The sequence below is a fragment of the Podarcis erhardii genome (assembly GCF_964252035.2).
Source record: "Podarcis erhardii genome assembly, chromosome: 3".
Lineage (NCBI taxonomy): Eukaryota > Metazoa > Chordata > Lepidosauria > Squamata > Lacertidae > Podarcis > Podarcis erhardii.
In genome coordinates, this window is record NC_138507.1 from 4,453,337 (window position 1) to 4,469,389 (window position 16,053).

Genomic DNA, 16,053 nt, shown 5'->3' on the forward strand with positions numbered 1-16,053 from the left:
GATAGTAAACAGGAACGGTGGTGGGAGTTGGTGTTTGTGTGTGAGGAGGGAGGAACAGATTAGAATATGCTAAACTGGCTAGGGGGGGGGGATGACAAAAGTTTGTTAAATTGTGAAAGTTAGGCCAGGCAAATCTGCCACCGGCATTTGCACACGAAAAAGAACTCATTTTCATTCTCCATGGCCGATAAATAGGTTTTCAGTGGGCAGTGAAATGACAGCTCCTGCTCGTAAAAGATGTGGCCCAGGTAGACTGTAGTTTCACGCACTCTAATGATGCCTAAAGGCCCTGCTGCCTCTTTCAGAGCGATAACCTCTTTTCCCTTTAGGGTTTCCAGATGGACATTCTCTTAAAATAAGGGACCATTTACAGTGTCATGAAACACGGGAAGCAGCTTATGTCAGAACACTCTAGATCCCTTTCCTATGCTGTCCAAGCACTGCCAGCCCAATGGAAGTAAGCACTACAGGAAATGCTTAGGCCTGCCTGCCCCCAGCCAAATTGCCCCTCTGCCTCCATAAAGGGGAGCACAATTTACCCTTTGTTCTGGTGTTGTTAGGCTGTGCATCTCCAGCCACATGGCATAGCAGGCCATCACACGTTAAGGACTCACTCCCCATGGACACTGAGCATGTGAGCAATGGGTGACTATTTTCAACATGTGCCCATGCACATTTATTCAATGTGCATGTATCGGTGAATCAATTTATCATTCTCAAGTCTTTATATAAGGATATTTTATCACGAAAATCTATTGTAAACATTTCAGTCTTGTTGGCTTCTAAGACTTGATTGTATATAGCAATAAAGCAAAACATTTTGTATTGCACTGTTTTTCCTAAATTTTGCACTTCTTACTAGGTTTCATTGACCAGGAACAATTCCTTCCTTTGTCCTACAGCTGAATGGCCACACCACATTTTCTGCTGGCCAACTTGGAGGTACTTCTTGAATAATGCCTTCTGTGTGATTGCTGCTTCTTGTTGTTGTTGTTTAGTCATTTAGTCATGTCTGACTCTTTGCGACCCCCTGGACCAGAGCACGCCAGGCACTCCTGTCTTCCACTGCCTCCCGCAGTTTGGTCAAACTCATGCTGGTAGCTTCGAGAACACTGTCCCACCATCTTGTCCTCTGCCGTCCTCTTCTCCTTGTGCCCTCAATCTTTCCCAGCATCAGGGTCTTTTCCAGGGAGTCTTGGCATTAAGAGACAGCCTGTTTAATCCAGATTTACCCCAATCCATTAAAAAAACCTGTTGCCAATTACCCATTTGTGAGATTAAGCCGCTGTTGGCCATATAAAATGGCCTTGACATAAATAAAATTACAACTCGTAGAAGGCACTAAAAAGATGTTATTGTTGAATAAAACATCAACTCAGAGCTCTACATTGTTCAGTAGACATCACTGAAAAAAATTATATTGAAGTCAAGTGAACAAACTAATACTTTATGAACAGTCTTTACCTTTGATGTGGTCTTCCAACAAACCTGTCAAAAGACAAATGATTCAAATATCATGTTTTCGGAAGCAAATTGAATCATCCCAATTTTTGTCCCTGGCGATGTTATTATATCACTCTCTGTGTTTATACAGACATGCCGTGTTTAAATGACAGATAATGGCATGATTGCTTAAGACACTTAAAATAATGTGACACCAATTTATTAACATTAGAAATAAAGCCTTTGAAAAGGACCTTGAGCATTATATTAGCATTGATGTGTCAATCCTTTACTTGAAGGATGGTAAGCCTGAGTCCCAGCACAGTCTTAATTAACAGGAAATAATTAGTATCTTTTTCCCCAGCTGTGAATTTGAGGGGTTTTTTCAACTGAATCCATTGATTGATAATTACAGTGGAGTTACATGTAGTAAAACTCCCAGTATTGCAATTTCTAATTGGCCTTTAAGGACATTTTACTGTTTCAGATACTTTGTTCTAGAGTTCAGTTCTGATTTTTTTTTTCTTTTTTGAACAATTGAATAAGGACACTTTTCTCTAAAAGGTAATGGGATTGTAGAAAAGAATGTGCCCTATATATGTGTGTGTTTCATTGCAGATGCCATTAAAATAAACAGTTGTGGTGCTTTCTGTGTTTTAATTTGTATAATTTTTAATTTAATTTGACAATTGTATGTGTTTCAGTTGCTTTTATGTTTTGTAAATACATTGCAATGGCTGCAGCTGATGCAAATATCTATAATTTATCCATGTAGTCTATCCATCTTTCTCCACAGACACAAGCCAGTTCCTCAGAGATGTGTGAGGAAAAGGGGACATCTACAGAGCAAGTGGTTTCAATGTGTAGTGGCATGGAACTCTGAGGACCCAGGAACTGCCTGTTTTGTGAGTCAGCTGGACTACAGCTTTGAGAAGATCCTGCCAGCATGGCGGATGGTCATGGATGATGGGAGTTGTAGTCCAGCAGTATCTGGAGAACCACAGCTTCCCCATCCCTGCTTTATGCGCACAAGGGTCATTCCCCAGTCGCCCTCGTACTAAAGGCCAGCAGCCCATGTACAAAGGAAACCCTGTAAGTTTGCTGAAATCAGGACAAGTATGCTGAGGTGAAGGGCAATATGGTGCCCTCTCCAAAGGCACATACAGAGGTTAGTTGGATTTGCAGTTGAATCTTACTCTAATACAGGTGAAAGGAAAGTATCTTCCACTGTGCTTGAGGGCAGGCCGGGCCACATGGCACTCACAGCTCTGTCCCCTCCCCGCCTCTCAACATCACTTGCCTGAGGCAGCTGCCTCACTGCCTCATCCTAGACCCTGGCTGGAATCCTGCGAAAACTAGGACCTTTCTCACAGTGTACATCAGCTAGAGTTGAGTTTTAATGACAAGCAGCCATTAGGATGTATAGCAGTGGTTCTCAAAGGGTGTGGCGAGCCACAGTGTGTGGCAGGAGAGGATGGCAAGTGTGGTGGGAACATTCAAGGACAATCAATGAAACACTTAAACATTTCAGTGCAATATAGTATAGAATACTATAGTACCAAAATATTTATTTATTTATTTATTTATTTATTTGCAGAATGCATAGATATCTTTTCAAAATGAGAGTAAGAGCATCAACTGATACTGTGGACAATCTTAGTTGTGATCCGGAATCGCCATTCGAACAGAGTGCTGGAAAATAGCATGGCTATTCTTCTACAGTTCTCCATGACATATTGTTGTGAACTGCGATTTTCAAGTATGACAAATATGAAAGATCAGAAAAGAGAAAGGTTTCTTTGGGCTGAGGAGATGAGATTATTATTGTTTGTCTCAAATTAGACCTAATATAAATGAGATTATCTGGCAAAAGGAAGCTTACACCACTCATTGAGTTTGTACACGTTATGAAAGGCTCGTTAATAATTACATTTTGGGAATGATTCTTATGTAGTTACATTGTTTTATATTTTCTTGATGTCTCATGATCACTGGGGTGCCAACTTGAACAAAATATTGTGGGGACCTCGCCTTGCATAATGAATCATATGACACAGTGCGCACACACCATTTAAATGAGAATGCCCATCATCTTTGTGGGAGCCAAAGCCCCCACAGCCCCTAGGAGCTGGTTCCTATGCATGATCATATTATAAAGTAGTCGTGTTCTGTGTTACAAATCAAGCACTGCTAGGAGTTGTTGCCTTTTGTTTTCCAGTGTATTTCTTATCCATAAGAGATTTGGTGTGGCGCGAGCAAATTTTTATTCTGAAAGTGTGACCCAGAGACAAAAGTTTGAGATCCACTGATGCTTGGGAAGCATGCCCAAACCAAGGAGGAATTAAACCCCTTGTTTTCAATGAACTTGATGTGCTGCCAAAATACAGAGCCATGCTTTCATTGTCAGATTAACATAAGCATAGCAAGCTGCTATTCACCTGTGACATTTACTCCATGGATGTTGGTAAGGAACCTTGACAGATGACTGCAGTCACCATTATATAATATATCTATCTTGGATGATAATTCATATCAGCTCAGTCACTTCATGCCAGAGAACACTGCACAGCTTCCTACACAATGAAGATGTCGGTTTGCTTACTCACACACTTGCCATGTCTTGGCTGCTCGTGCATCTTTCTCATCAGTGATATGCATGAGCTACCAACTTATTCAGAATGCCTCTGTTGCATTTCACCAGCACAACCTCTCTCATTTCAGTCATCAGTGTAAGGACTTCAACTATACTAGAGCCCTGGCCAATTGTTCATTTAGGTACAAATGTCTGTGTGCATGCAAACTGGGGAGGTACATGGACCTTGCATCTGTAGCTGTGAGTTGTTTTTTTTAAATTCCAATCTGTTTCTGAGTCGCTCTGTGTTCTCTGTCCTTTGATCTGTGCTTTGGATTCCATGCTGCTCTGTATAAAATGAAGCTCCGTTTTCCTCATTCAGTATAATGGGGTATCTGAAAAATAGCTATATCCATTTCCCCATAACTTAAAAATATCTTCAGCTGTTGTGCTTTAACAAAAAGCGATCCAGAGCTCTTCTATGCTCCATGAGCAACTTTTTGGACAGTCTTATTGTAAAGCTTATGAAATCAGATAAATATATATGAAAATTTAAGTTTAGGAAACAACAGAGCAATGTTGGGCTGATCCCACTCAAGGGGTTATTAACACACTTTGACTTGGAGCGATGAAAGACCTCTGAATCACCCCAATTTCCCTTGTTATTTGGCTCCCACATACACCCCCTAGTTTGTCCGTGTGTGCGTGTGTGTAATAAAATATAAGAAACATTGCCATAATATAATATCAACATTAAAAAATTACATCTAGCTAATCCGACTATATGCCATATAAAATCAAATCAAAATGCTGTGAAAATAAATGCAACCATTTTGGAGCAACAGAGCAATACACTAGGGGGGATTGCTCGAACCCATCGCACATTGAAAGACGGCACGAGGCAGTCACACTATGTAGTCTCCAGTACCAATGAACATGCCAGCTGGGCACACACGTCTCTGGTCCTGGGCCAATCAGTACCCTTCATTTTGTGGAGAAACTATATGTTTCTTTCACATGGCTTCAGAATGCAGAGGTGGATTTAAAGGAGTGAGAACAGTTTGCCTGCACTGGGCGCTGAGCTGAGAGCAGGGCCGTCTTTAGCAGATGCAGCACCGGGGTGCAAATATCCACTCAGCACCCCCAAATTACCACAGATGGGGGGAGAAGCTGTGCACTGCCAGCCATGGGGGTGTGTGCGCAACTCTCCCCCATGCTGCTGTATAGTTGGTGTGACACAGCTTCCACCCTAAGCCTCTGCAGGGATTGCTCTCGTCCCGCGGAGGCTTGGGAAGGAAGCTGCACATAGGGTTGACGGGGCACAGCTGGCAGGCGTGCAGGGAAAGGGGAGGCTGCCAGCAAAGCCGCGCAGCTCCCCCACTCACTGGGGCACCCCTGACAGACCAGCGCCCTGGCACAACGCACCACTAGGCCGTATGGGAAAGACGGCTCTGGCTGAGAGGGTGCTGTGGGGGGCATCATGACAATGATGCTCAATGGAGGGTGTGAGTCAGGGGCACCAAATTTTGGTGTCGCACAGGGCACCACTAAAATTTGAAAGGCCAAAGTCAGCCACTGCAGAATGCACAGCGTGACTTATCCCTGTTAAAGGCAGCAAAGGGGATAGATACTCTGAGAGCAGCAGCAAAGGAAGAGCAGGGACTGTGTTTCCAATGCCCTCATTCCATCAGCACAAAGATTTGCTGCTTACACAATGGGACTTTCCCTCCTCTCCTCCCCTGCCCACTACACCCTCTCCTAACTTGCCCCAAATAATTTAGTGGGGAGAAGAAGGGGTGCAGTGCAGCAAGCCCCCCGTCATATAAGACAAGACAAGGTGGAACAAGGTCCCGGCAGAGGGTAGGCAGGGCTTGGCAGGGCTCAGGCTGTGCTCTGGAAAACACAGAGCTCTGACATTGCTCCAGGAAGGAGCAAGCTGGAACTGAGCTCTTCTGTAGTAGCAACAGCAGCAGGTGCAACCTAGATGTTCGTGGCACCTCTTAGTGGCCCCCAACTTTCTCCAGTAACCTCCTGCTGTGATATCCATGTTAGGAGACGGCAGAGCCACATCCTCAGGCCGGGGTGGGTGGGGGCAGGCATTGGCTCCATTGGCTCACCTCAGCGCATTCCTGGGTCCAACCCTGCATGTCCCTCTCCTTCTGCTGCAGAGTCCTCACCATCCTCCTTTCCTGAAGAGGGACACCAGGGGCACGAAAGGGAGAAAGTTCCATTGTGCAAGCAGAAGGGACTTAGCAGCACTACTGCAGATGCAACACAGTACACAGCCTACTCGAAGCCTGATGACCACAGTGGGAAGGGACCCTGAAGGCACAAGGTAAGGTTTCTACGGCAGGTGTGTGCCCACAGGTTCCATGCTGGCAACTTGTGGCGTACAATGTCTGGAATCAGCTCTCTGGGGTTTCAGACAGGGCACACACCTGGAGATGCCCAAGATAGAATCTGAGACCTCCTGCATACAAAGTGGATGCTCAACCACTGAGAGATGGGCCCTTGTGCTTTCTTCCCCAAAGTGCCTCTGCTGAGGGAGTTCACTGTTGGCCAAGTAGATCTCTCTCTCCAAGGGGTGAAGCCTTTGTTACTCTTCAGTATATCATAAGGGAGACATTAAACATGCTTTCTGAGCATTCAGGAGGTTCAGAACACCTTTGTTTGCAATTATTTTTAGTATAAATACTGCTTTTCTTTTCTTTTTTTAAAAAAGGTGCTTGCTCAACAGTTTACTTCACCAGAAACACAACTGAATCACAGCGAAATGTTTTAGCAATCAAGACACAAAATTTTAGCTTTGATTGCTTTGAGAATTATCAAGGTGCTTTATTTCATATTTCATTCTTTCTACGCACATGAGAAAGAGAGAGAGAGCAGAGAGTGAAACTGTTCTGCAGCACTTCTACAGGGATCTCAATCAAAGAAATGTGTATTACATTTTGATTCATGGACATTTTTATTGCCAGGTGGAGCTAGAAGAGGGATTGGGAAAAGGAATCTCAACAGGTTTCTCTTAGCCTCTCCAACACTGGAGGGCTTATGAGAGCAGCCTTTTGATTCTCCACTGTTCATCGATCAACCCTGCTGCTACACAGTGCCCAACACCTCATTTAGGGGTTTTTTTTAAAGGTTAAAATAACACCTAGTTTCTTAAGAATGTTAAAGCAAATCTAAAATGCAGGCTAGCAAGTGTATACATGCTGTAATAGGGCATATTATTTGAGTAGCAGCTATGGCAATATGTAGAAACTGCAGCTGAAGGTGAAGCATGGCTGTATCACTGGAAGAAAGAGCATTTATGGGAGTCCGATTTATGATTCTGAGTTTTGTTTTAGGTAGGTTGTAAGTAATTTTTATTCTATGGTTTTAACTTTTTTAAAAAAAATTAAGCTGTTACAAGTGCCTTATTGGCTATGCTGCAGGATATATGTTTTAGATATATTTACTTACGTGCTTACTTGCCGAAAATCCAGTGACACCACTGGAACCCAGCTGGTTCTGCATGTGGTGCTGCTATAGCTCAGAGATTTCTTAATAGAAAATGCAGTCCAGAAAGTTGCATGTATTTTAGCTTGTGAGTCACCTGCCTCGAAGGTTGGTAGGGTTAAAACTGCATAAATCGTCATTTTTGTGCTTCTGCTTTTCACCTGAAGTCATGCTGCATCCTGGGCCTGGAAATCTTTAAGTTGTGCTCCTGCTGCATTTATGCACAGTGGGCTGTACCAAATGATAGTGTTACATTCATGTAGTGGTCAGGGCACTTAATTTTCACAGGTTTCTCCTACTGGCAGCATGTCCCCTGCACCCCATTGTGGTCCTTTTTTTATTTTTTTTTTTTTAAATATTTTTATTGGATTTTCAAAATTTTTTTTTAAACAAACACAAACATATATCATAAACACAAAACACAAAACAGAATATCTGTAGTTTCATACCCTTACAATCATTACCCTCTTTCAGTGACTTCCCCCCACCCCCCCCCAGCCACCTTCCCATTTCATTAAATATTCAGCAAGTTATTTGTTCAAATCTCTTAAATATTATTCATATATTTTCTTATAATTTATCCTTTATCCATTTTTACTTTAAATCCCATTATACATATTAAGTTGTTTCTCTAAGGTCGGCCTAATTTCTCTCCCATAAATTCCTTGCTCTTTATATTAAATCAAAAAACAATAATATTTCTATTCTAAACCCCAGACTTTTACCACTCTACACTCCCCTCCCCCTCTGTCCCGGTATTTGCCCCTTCCCACATTAATGTCCAAAAGAAAAAAAAAACAGATTTAACCCGGATTTCTCACATCAGAGGCCCTTAGGCCCCCGTTAATCACTCTCCAGCAGTTTTGTTTATAGTCCTTTTTATTGATCTTCTCTTCTCGAAGGAATTCTGTCACCAGTTCCTCATATTTTTCAAACAAAAACAGTCTTTGTCCAGGATCAACAAATCTCCCATGTTGCAGCTTAAAAAAGAAGTCTCCATCATACTTGTTTGTTCTTTCGTAGCTTAATGTTTCAGTTGTTCCAGGGACTTCCATCTTTCTCTCTCTTTGCAGATTTGTGATCCATTGGTTGTCTTTTTCACTTCTTTTCCTCCCAAAAGTTACAGATATTTGATTGCTCTCTTCCTCCTGAACTCCTTCTTCTTTTTCTTCTTTTTCCCCCAGTTCTGAAGTTGTCTCTTTTTCTGCAGCTGCAGATTCTTTTTCCATCCGGTTAGCTCCACCAACAGAGTTGTTTAGTTTAAGATTGAAGGTCATCAGTTGTTCTCTCATGGCTAAGCTCTGCTCTTGCAGAGCTCCCACCAGGGAAAACATTTTTTTTATCTCTGCCAGTAGTTTTCCTTCCGCAGCCATTGCAATGTCTTTAGTTCCCTCCAGGGGGATTTCCATCATAGTTCTTTTCCAACAGTTCGTTACTTTGTTATTCAGAATTAGTTTGTTTCCAGTCAATTTAATGTAACACTTTTAGTCCCAACAATATAGTTATAACACAGTTTTAACACAATTTCCAAGCTGACGTCCGTTTGACAGCTCTTTTGACAGCTGTCAAACACCTTGTTTTTTCTCTCGGGTTCCCAAGCAGGGCACTGCCCGGGTTCGGGGGGGGGGTCCGCCAAAAAGCAAAACCTCTGGGATTCCCCTCTCTTCACTCCAGCACAAGTAACTTTTTCAACCAATTTATGAAAGTGTTCTTTTTCCTTTCAACACCAGAGTCTTTCCGACTTAGTGCTCCTCTCCTTACTTTAAGTCTTTTGGTGGGGGGGGGAGTGTGGACTTCCTTTTTAACACATCCCCCGCTCGTACTCAAATTCAATGATAAAACTTTTAGTGCCAAAATTTCCTTCTACTCACGAGTTGTTTTTTCAGTCCAGATTTCAGGAAGAAAGATAGCGCTCTCCGGTCATGGCTCGCGGCTTCGCTCCGCCAAGGCAGCGATCGACTCTCAGCTCCACGCCACTCTCCGGTCCCCTCCGTAGCCTTTAAAAAGGCTCTTCGCGGGTCGGGGAGGGCGCTTAAGGTGCCCACCGAGTCTCCATGTCCGCAGGCTTCAGCGCCTGCGGTTTCTGAGGGTCCCCGTGTCGCCGGCACGGCAAGACCCGTCCTTAGCGGAGCCGATTCCCTCCAGAGCTCGGAGGGAATCCGCCATTACCCGTTCGCGCTATCCCGGAAGTCCACCACCCCATTGTGGTCCTGAGGATTGCAGGGGGTGTGGGGACAGCAAAAAAACCAGATTCTCCAATTTATGGGAGCAGAAGCATTTTCTGCTAAGGCATTGGGTATAAATCAATATGCTTACCTGGCCTTGGTATGCAAGTTGATATCACAGAGTTTGGTGAGATTGCAGAAGATGGTTTTGTGCAAAAGAGTAAGGATATCCTCAGATTTAATTTGGCTTGGTGTGAGAGAATTAAAATGTTTCAAGAAGGAAATATCATGAGAATGTCAGAAGCAAGAGTAATTTAAATGGCTTCCTTGCTTAGGCTGCATTCCTCCTTTGAAGTCCAGAGCGACATTCATTTACATAAGTGAAAATATATTTTATATATAATATTGTACCAGCCATACCTGAGCAAAGAACAGAACAGTTACTCGATATGTGGTGCCTCCTGAGAAAGAAAAGGATTTGAAAACATGAACTACATACCAACTCAGAGTAAGTTTTTATTTGAAAATTTGGCTACATCTACTACACCTTCCTCTAACAATGAGACATAGAACTGTGGATAATTTTTCTACTACAACCTCTGAATCCTTTCCCCACCAATAAAATGCACTGTATATTCTGGCAGATCTGCAGTTTCATATCAATGAGAGGGGAACAGACAAAATGAACTCTAGAACAAACTCAGCATATTCATTTTAAAGCTTTCCAAATCTGCCTCCTTTAAACCTGAGCCAGTATTTTCAGTTTTAACCATTTTGGGGTTGTTTGTGACCAAGGAGCAGAGTTTTCTCATTTTTTCATTCTAAGGTTTACAAGTAAGTCATTCCAATTTGCATCCTTGGTATTCATCTCACATAGAGGTGGGTGAGTGGGATTCTTACTCATTTTTGTGTCTCTAGAATAAAACGCACCAAAAGTAAATTTAAAAATGAATTCTCTTACAAAAATCACCTCATTTTTGTTTAAAAGCATTTAGCATAATAGAATTTTAATAGAATAAAATTAAAAGCATTTAGCATAATAGAATTTTAATAGAATAAAATTAAAAGCATTTAATGAAAGTGAAACAGCACTTAAAGGTGGGGGACTTGCAGGATTTTTAAACATTTCTTTTTATCCACGTACCAATCCTCTCAATTTTCACCACACGTTTAAAATCTATTTGATCACATTCTGAAATCTTGAAGTGCTACTGGAATTGAAGTACAGTGGTACCTCGGGTTAAGTACTTAATTCGTTCTTAACCTGAAACTGTTCTTAACCTGAAGCACCACTTTAGCTAATGGGGCCTCCTGCTGCCGCCGCTCCGCCAGAGCACAATTTCTGTTCTCATCCTGAAGCAAAGTTCTTAACCCGAGGTAATATTTCTGTTATGTACTGAAGTTCTCACCCTGGGCCAGCAGGGGGATATTGTAGATAGTTATGCAAATAAGGGATCGAAAGTGACGTTCAGTGATTGGATAGTTTTAGAAAATTGTTACAGTTACATTGTACTGCAGCTCTATATAAGCAGGCTGACTGAACCCTTCAGTTCAGTTCTGTTCTGGCCTGTGAATAAACAAGAGCTGTTTGAAGAATCACTGTGTCTTCTGATATGTTCACCCACAACTTAACAATTTCTGGGTTAGTGGAGTCTGTAACCTGAAGCGTATGTAACCTGAAAAGTATGTAACCCAAGGCACCGAAATGAAAACCCAATGGAACCAAAAGCGTATCACAATCGTAGAACAATTACAGAATGGAACTGCAGAAATCCACTCATCTGTACCAGCTCCTACGCTGGCCAGCTTCAACACCTTTTCTCTCCACTTTTGTATTCTGTTGAATTGTTTGTTTGCGCTGATACTTGTGCCACCCAAGGCCAAGAAGTATAGTACAGTGTGAAATTATATGGCCTCTTCAACTGAGCAATCAGCACAAGTTGTCCATCAGACATCCAGTAAGCAGTTGGTTCAATCTTTAACACATTCATTTTATAGCTCCACATGAGATCTAATTACAGTTTTATTAGTAGGGCTGGTATTAACTGTCAGTAATTGCTATATATTCAATTTAGGATTTGCCACTTAAATTGGGCTTCCACTATTTAACCAGGTGCCCTCTTTTATTACGGAACACATTCAAATGTGATGTTCCAACTTCATATGCCAGTGAACACTTTCTCCATTCTCAACATAATGGGTCTGAGCATTGTGTTTAGGAAGACACACTGTGCATAAAACATCTCCAGTAGGTTGACCTTCGGGGAGATTTTGCTGAGGAACTGAGCAACTCCCACAGCCATCAAAGCCTGCATGGTTCTGCTGCAGTAAGGACTGCCAGGTCTTTGCTCAGACTTGGGGATTTTTAATCATGTGTCCATGTGCCACTTTGTTCTTCTCTTCAGACACAATACTTATCAATAGAGCCAGTTCACACCTTCCTATGACCACTGAAAAGTGTGCAATACTCAAATGTAGACACAACCATGTACAACTCTCCTTTTCCAAGAGTCAAATTTCCATTATATTTACCAAGCCACCACTTCTGTCTCCACAGACACTTTGAAAAAACCTCAAATCTGTACTTGTGAGTTAAAATAATGTTAAATCAGTTATATTCACCAGCAACTTCCTCATCACTGTGCATCAAGTTCCTTCACTCTCTCCTTCCAAATCCCACAGCAAAGCCCACTCCCTTTTCTTTTCTTAAAAAAGATGCTGCCAGAGCTTTACTGGCACTTATATCAGATCCTCTGCCATTCACCATTCTCAGTTTTTGCCCTTTCCTTTCACCCTGCCTTTAATATCTAATGCCGACTGCAAAGACTCAGATTAAGCCCCGTGTCACTCCTTTGTTCAGCACAGCACCTAGTACAATAGGGACAAGGTGCAGTCGTTTTGCTTTACTGACAAACAAATAAGTGGTTGTGTGTGCCAAAAAAAAGGAAGCTGGTGCAGCAGGGTTGACAGTAATGAAATCCAACTTTTTTTGGACGGTCTTTTCACTAAAATAAGCAGATATGATCAAACGTATGCAGGCAGCTGGTCTGCTGAGTTAAGAAAGTGCCATTTTCCCACAGACACATTTCAGAAGAGTGGTGCGTTTTAAATGTGTTTGTCAGTCTTTTCACTGTCAGTTTAGATCTCTAGCCATAGCAATTCTTGCTCATATGTACTGACTATCAAATCTGAGGTCAGGCATGAATTCTTCCCAGTGGCATGCAGGAAGGACGAGTGTGGGTTTTGTGCGCACGCGCATGGATATGGTTGTCTTCAAAGAGATGATCAAATGGGATGTAAATAACAATGAAAACCTAGAGACTATAAAGACAGAAATACTTCTGCACCCACATGTCCAGTTCTAAGCACAACGTTTGGGTCTGGACCTGCTGATTAGGATGTCAGTTTAGGAAGTGGGGCGTGAGTGGCGCTGTGGTCTAAACCACTGAGCCTCTTGGGCTTGCTGATCAGAAGGTCGGCGGTTCGAATCCCCGTGACGGGGTGAGCTCCCGTTGCTCGGTCCCTGCTCCTGCCAACCTAGCAGTTTGAAAGCACGTCAAAGTGCAAGTAGATAAATAGGTACCGCTCCGGCGGGAAGATAAACGGCGTTTCCGTGCGCTGCTCTGGTTCACCAGAAGTGGCTTAGTCTTGTATAATGGGACCTTGCTATGACCATGTTGGTCACCAGATTCAGTGCCAGGTACAAATTTGTCCACCAAGCCAATGGGCTCCAGCCTGGTAGTTTTGCCTAACTCATAGCATCGTCACAACTTTGGTGGTTTATGCATTGGGTAAATCTTAGTCTTGGGTGGAGGGGAGGTTGTAGTCTCTGCCTACCCCACCTGTTAAAGGGGTCCGGGAGGCGTGGCTTCTGCCTATATGCCCAGGCTGTGGCAAGCCCCGCAAGGGTCTCCCTATTTGATGTAAGTCATGGGACTTCCCTGCTGCCAGGTTGACCCTGGGTTGGAAATCACTTCAGATACCATACCTTTCAATGCTACTCATCCAGCCCATTGTTCTTCCTTTTATAACTTAGTTCTGTATTCCTGCTTTTACAGCCCACCTTCACCTAGATCTGATCAAATTCCTAGGTCTGATCAAATTCTGCCTACTTTCCTACTCCGAACTAGCCATGTGTTGCACTCTACACAGATGCTGCTCCCAAGTCATCGGATGGCTTTTTTAAAAAAGTGAGCCCTTCTACCAGATGTTCCCAAGTTCCCAGGTGTGCTCATCCCTCAATCAAAGCTCTCGTGACTCATACAGCAGATTGCATAGCCGCTACCCATTCAAGCTAGAGAAATTGCAAACAGTTCCACACCAGTAGCGCTGCTCTTGTGCTAGCAGGTTCCTCAGAGATGCTATTCATGAGCAATGAGGCACCTCTTATCATATTGTTACTTTATGTAAAATATATGGCAATCTCCTGATACGAAAGCAGGAGAATACTGCATTTTGCAGAACATTTGTGACAGAGTAGAAATTCCTCGGCTGGTATAAGTCTGCTTATGAAAACAGCCTGGTTCCCATACACTGGCTTTCTTGTCCTAGTGTTCTGCAAAAACTAGCTCTACATGAAATATCTCCTAAAATAACACAGTGCTCTGGCTAACTCAGAAAAGTTAGCTGCTTCATTTATTGAATTGTGCAGTGCTGCAATAGATCAAGGCTTCCCCCCTCGGGTGGCATAATGCAAAAATACTCAGCCCTCTAAGAAGCTGGGCACTGGCTACTTAGGTGTCACCTAGGTTATGACTTAGGTGTGAATAAAGACACAGGTGGCAGTGTGGTCTAAGCCACTGAGTCTTTTGGGCTTGCCAATCAGAAAGTCAGCGGTTCAAATCCGCTTGACAGGGTGAGTTCCCATTGCTCTGTCCCAGCTTCTGCCAACCTAGCAGTTCGAAAGCACACCAGTGCAAGTAGATAAATAGCTATCACGGCAATGGGAAGGTAAACAGCATTTCTCTGCACTCTGGCACTCATCACGGTGTCTCATAGTGCCAAAAGTAGTTTAGTCATGTTGGCCACATGAGCTAGAAAATCTGCCTGCAGATAACAGCCGGCTCCCTCAGCCTGAAAGCGAGATGAGCGATGCACCCCATAGTCACCTTTGACTGGATTTAACCAAGGGTCCTTTACCATTTTTTCTTCAAGGATCTCAAAATGGCATGGCATATATGGGAAAGGTTGTAGTTAGTGGTAGAGGACATGCATCGCATGCAAAAGGTCCCTTGTGTGACTAAGTAGGGTTGGGAAAGTCAACCTGAAATACTGGAGAACCACTGCTAGTTAGTATTAATAATGCTGAGCTAGATGGACCAATTTTTGAATGATGGTGCTGGAGGAGACTCTTGAGAGTCCCATGGACTGCAATAAGATCAAACCTCTCCATTCTGAAGGAAATCAGCCCTGAGTGCTCACTGGAAGGACAGATCCTGAAGCTGAGGCTCCAAGACTTTGGCCACCTCATGAGAAGAGAAGACTCCTTGGAAAAGACCCTGATGTTGGGAAAGATGGAGGGCACAAGGAGAAGGGGATGACAGAGGATGAGATGGTTGTCCGGTGTTCTTGAAGCTACCAGCATGAGTCTGACCAAACTGTGGGAGGCAGTGGGAGGAGTGCCTGGTGTGCTCTGGTCCATGGGGTCACGAAGAGTCGGACACGACCAAACGACTAAACAACAACAAAGATGGACCAATGGCCTAACTCTGTATAGGACAGCTTCCTATCCCAGAACATACCGCATAATATCCCCAGTGAGTCATTCCAGTGCCTACAAGGATAAACTAATCCTGCTTGAAATATACGAGACTGGGACCTGGCCGCAACCCAGGACCTCTTGGAAGGCTGTGCAACTGTTCACATAGATATCTGGCTGTGATCTTGTCATGTGTATTAGTCATTCAAAGGAGGCATTTCCATCTGTCTTTAAAACAAACAATGATCGGTGATCCTACGTTGGAGAGCTCAAGCCAAGGTAAAATGAGTCTAAGAGTGGCTACAATAGAGCCAACCGCCATTCCACCTGTTTTAATGACTGTTTTTCAGATGGGTTACAGCTAGCTTAAGGCCTTCATTTGCTCTACAAATTTAACTAACATAAATTGCATACAAAACTTTTGTTCAACCCTTCTCTAGGGTTCTTTTGCAAAAGACTTATGTGGAAAAGTAAGCAAAAGTGTAACTCGATTAAACTCTGCCTTTCATTTGAGCACTCACGAACACACACACACACACACTGAAAACTTTTATGACAGCTTAACTAACAAGATAATGCACAACAAAGAGATCTGGTATTCAGCTGCTTCCCACGCCTTACCTGCAGGCCATACACCTGGCCAGGCTAGGATTAGCAACAGAATAACAGACAACTGGCAA

The 16,053-nt window shown here is 43.1% G+C and overlaps 1 long non-coding RNA gene across 1 annotated transcript in view; it reads right to left on the reverse strand.

Moving 5' to 3' along the window:
- Window positions 1–1,379: 1,379 nt before the first annotated feature.
- The window catches only part of LOC309338514, a 48,506-nt gene continuing 33,832 nt past the window's right edge, over window positions 1,380–16,053 (reverse strand). The window contains exons 2-3 of the long non-coding RNA XR_014154956.1: window positions 10,096–10,136; window positions 1,380–1,488 (exon numbers count right to left, since the gene is read on the reverse strand). This is a non-coding gene — a long non-coding RNA (uncharacterized lncRNA). The remainder of the gene's footprint in view (window positions 1,489–10,095; window positions 10,137–16,053) is intronic.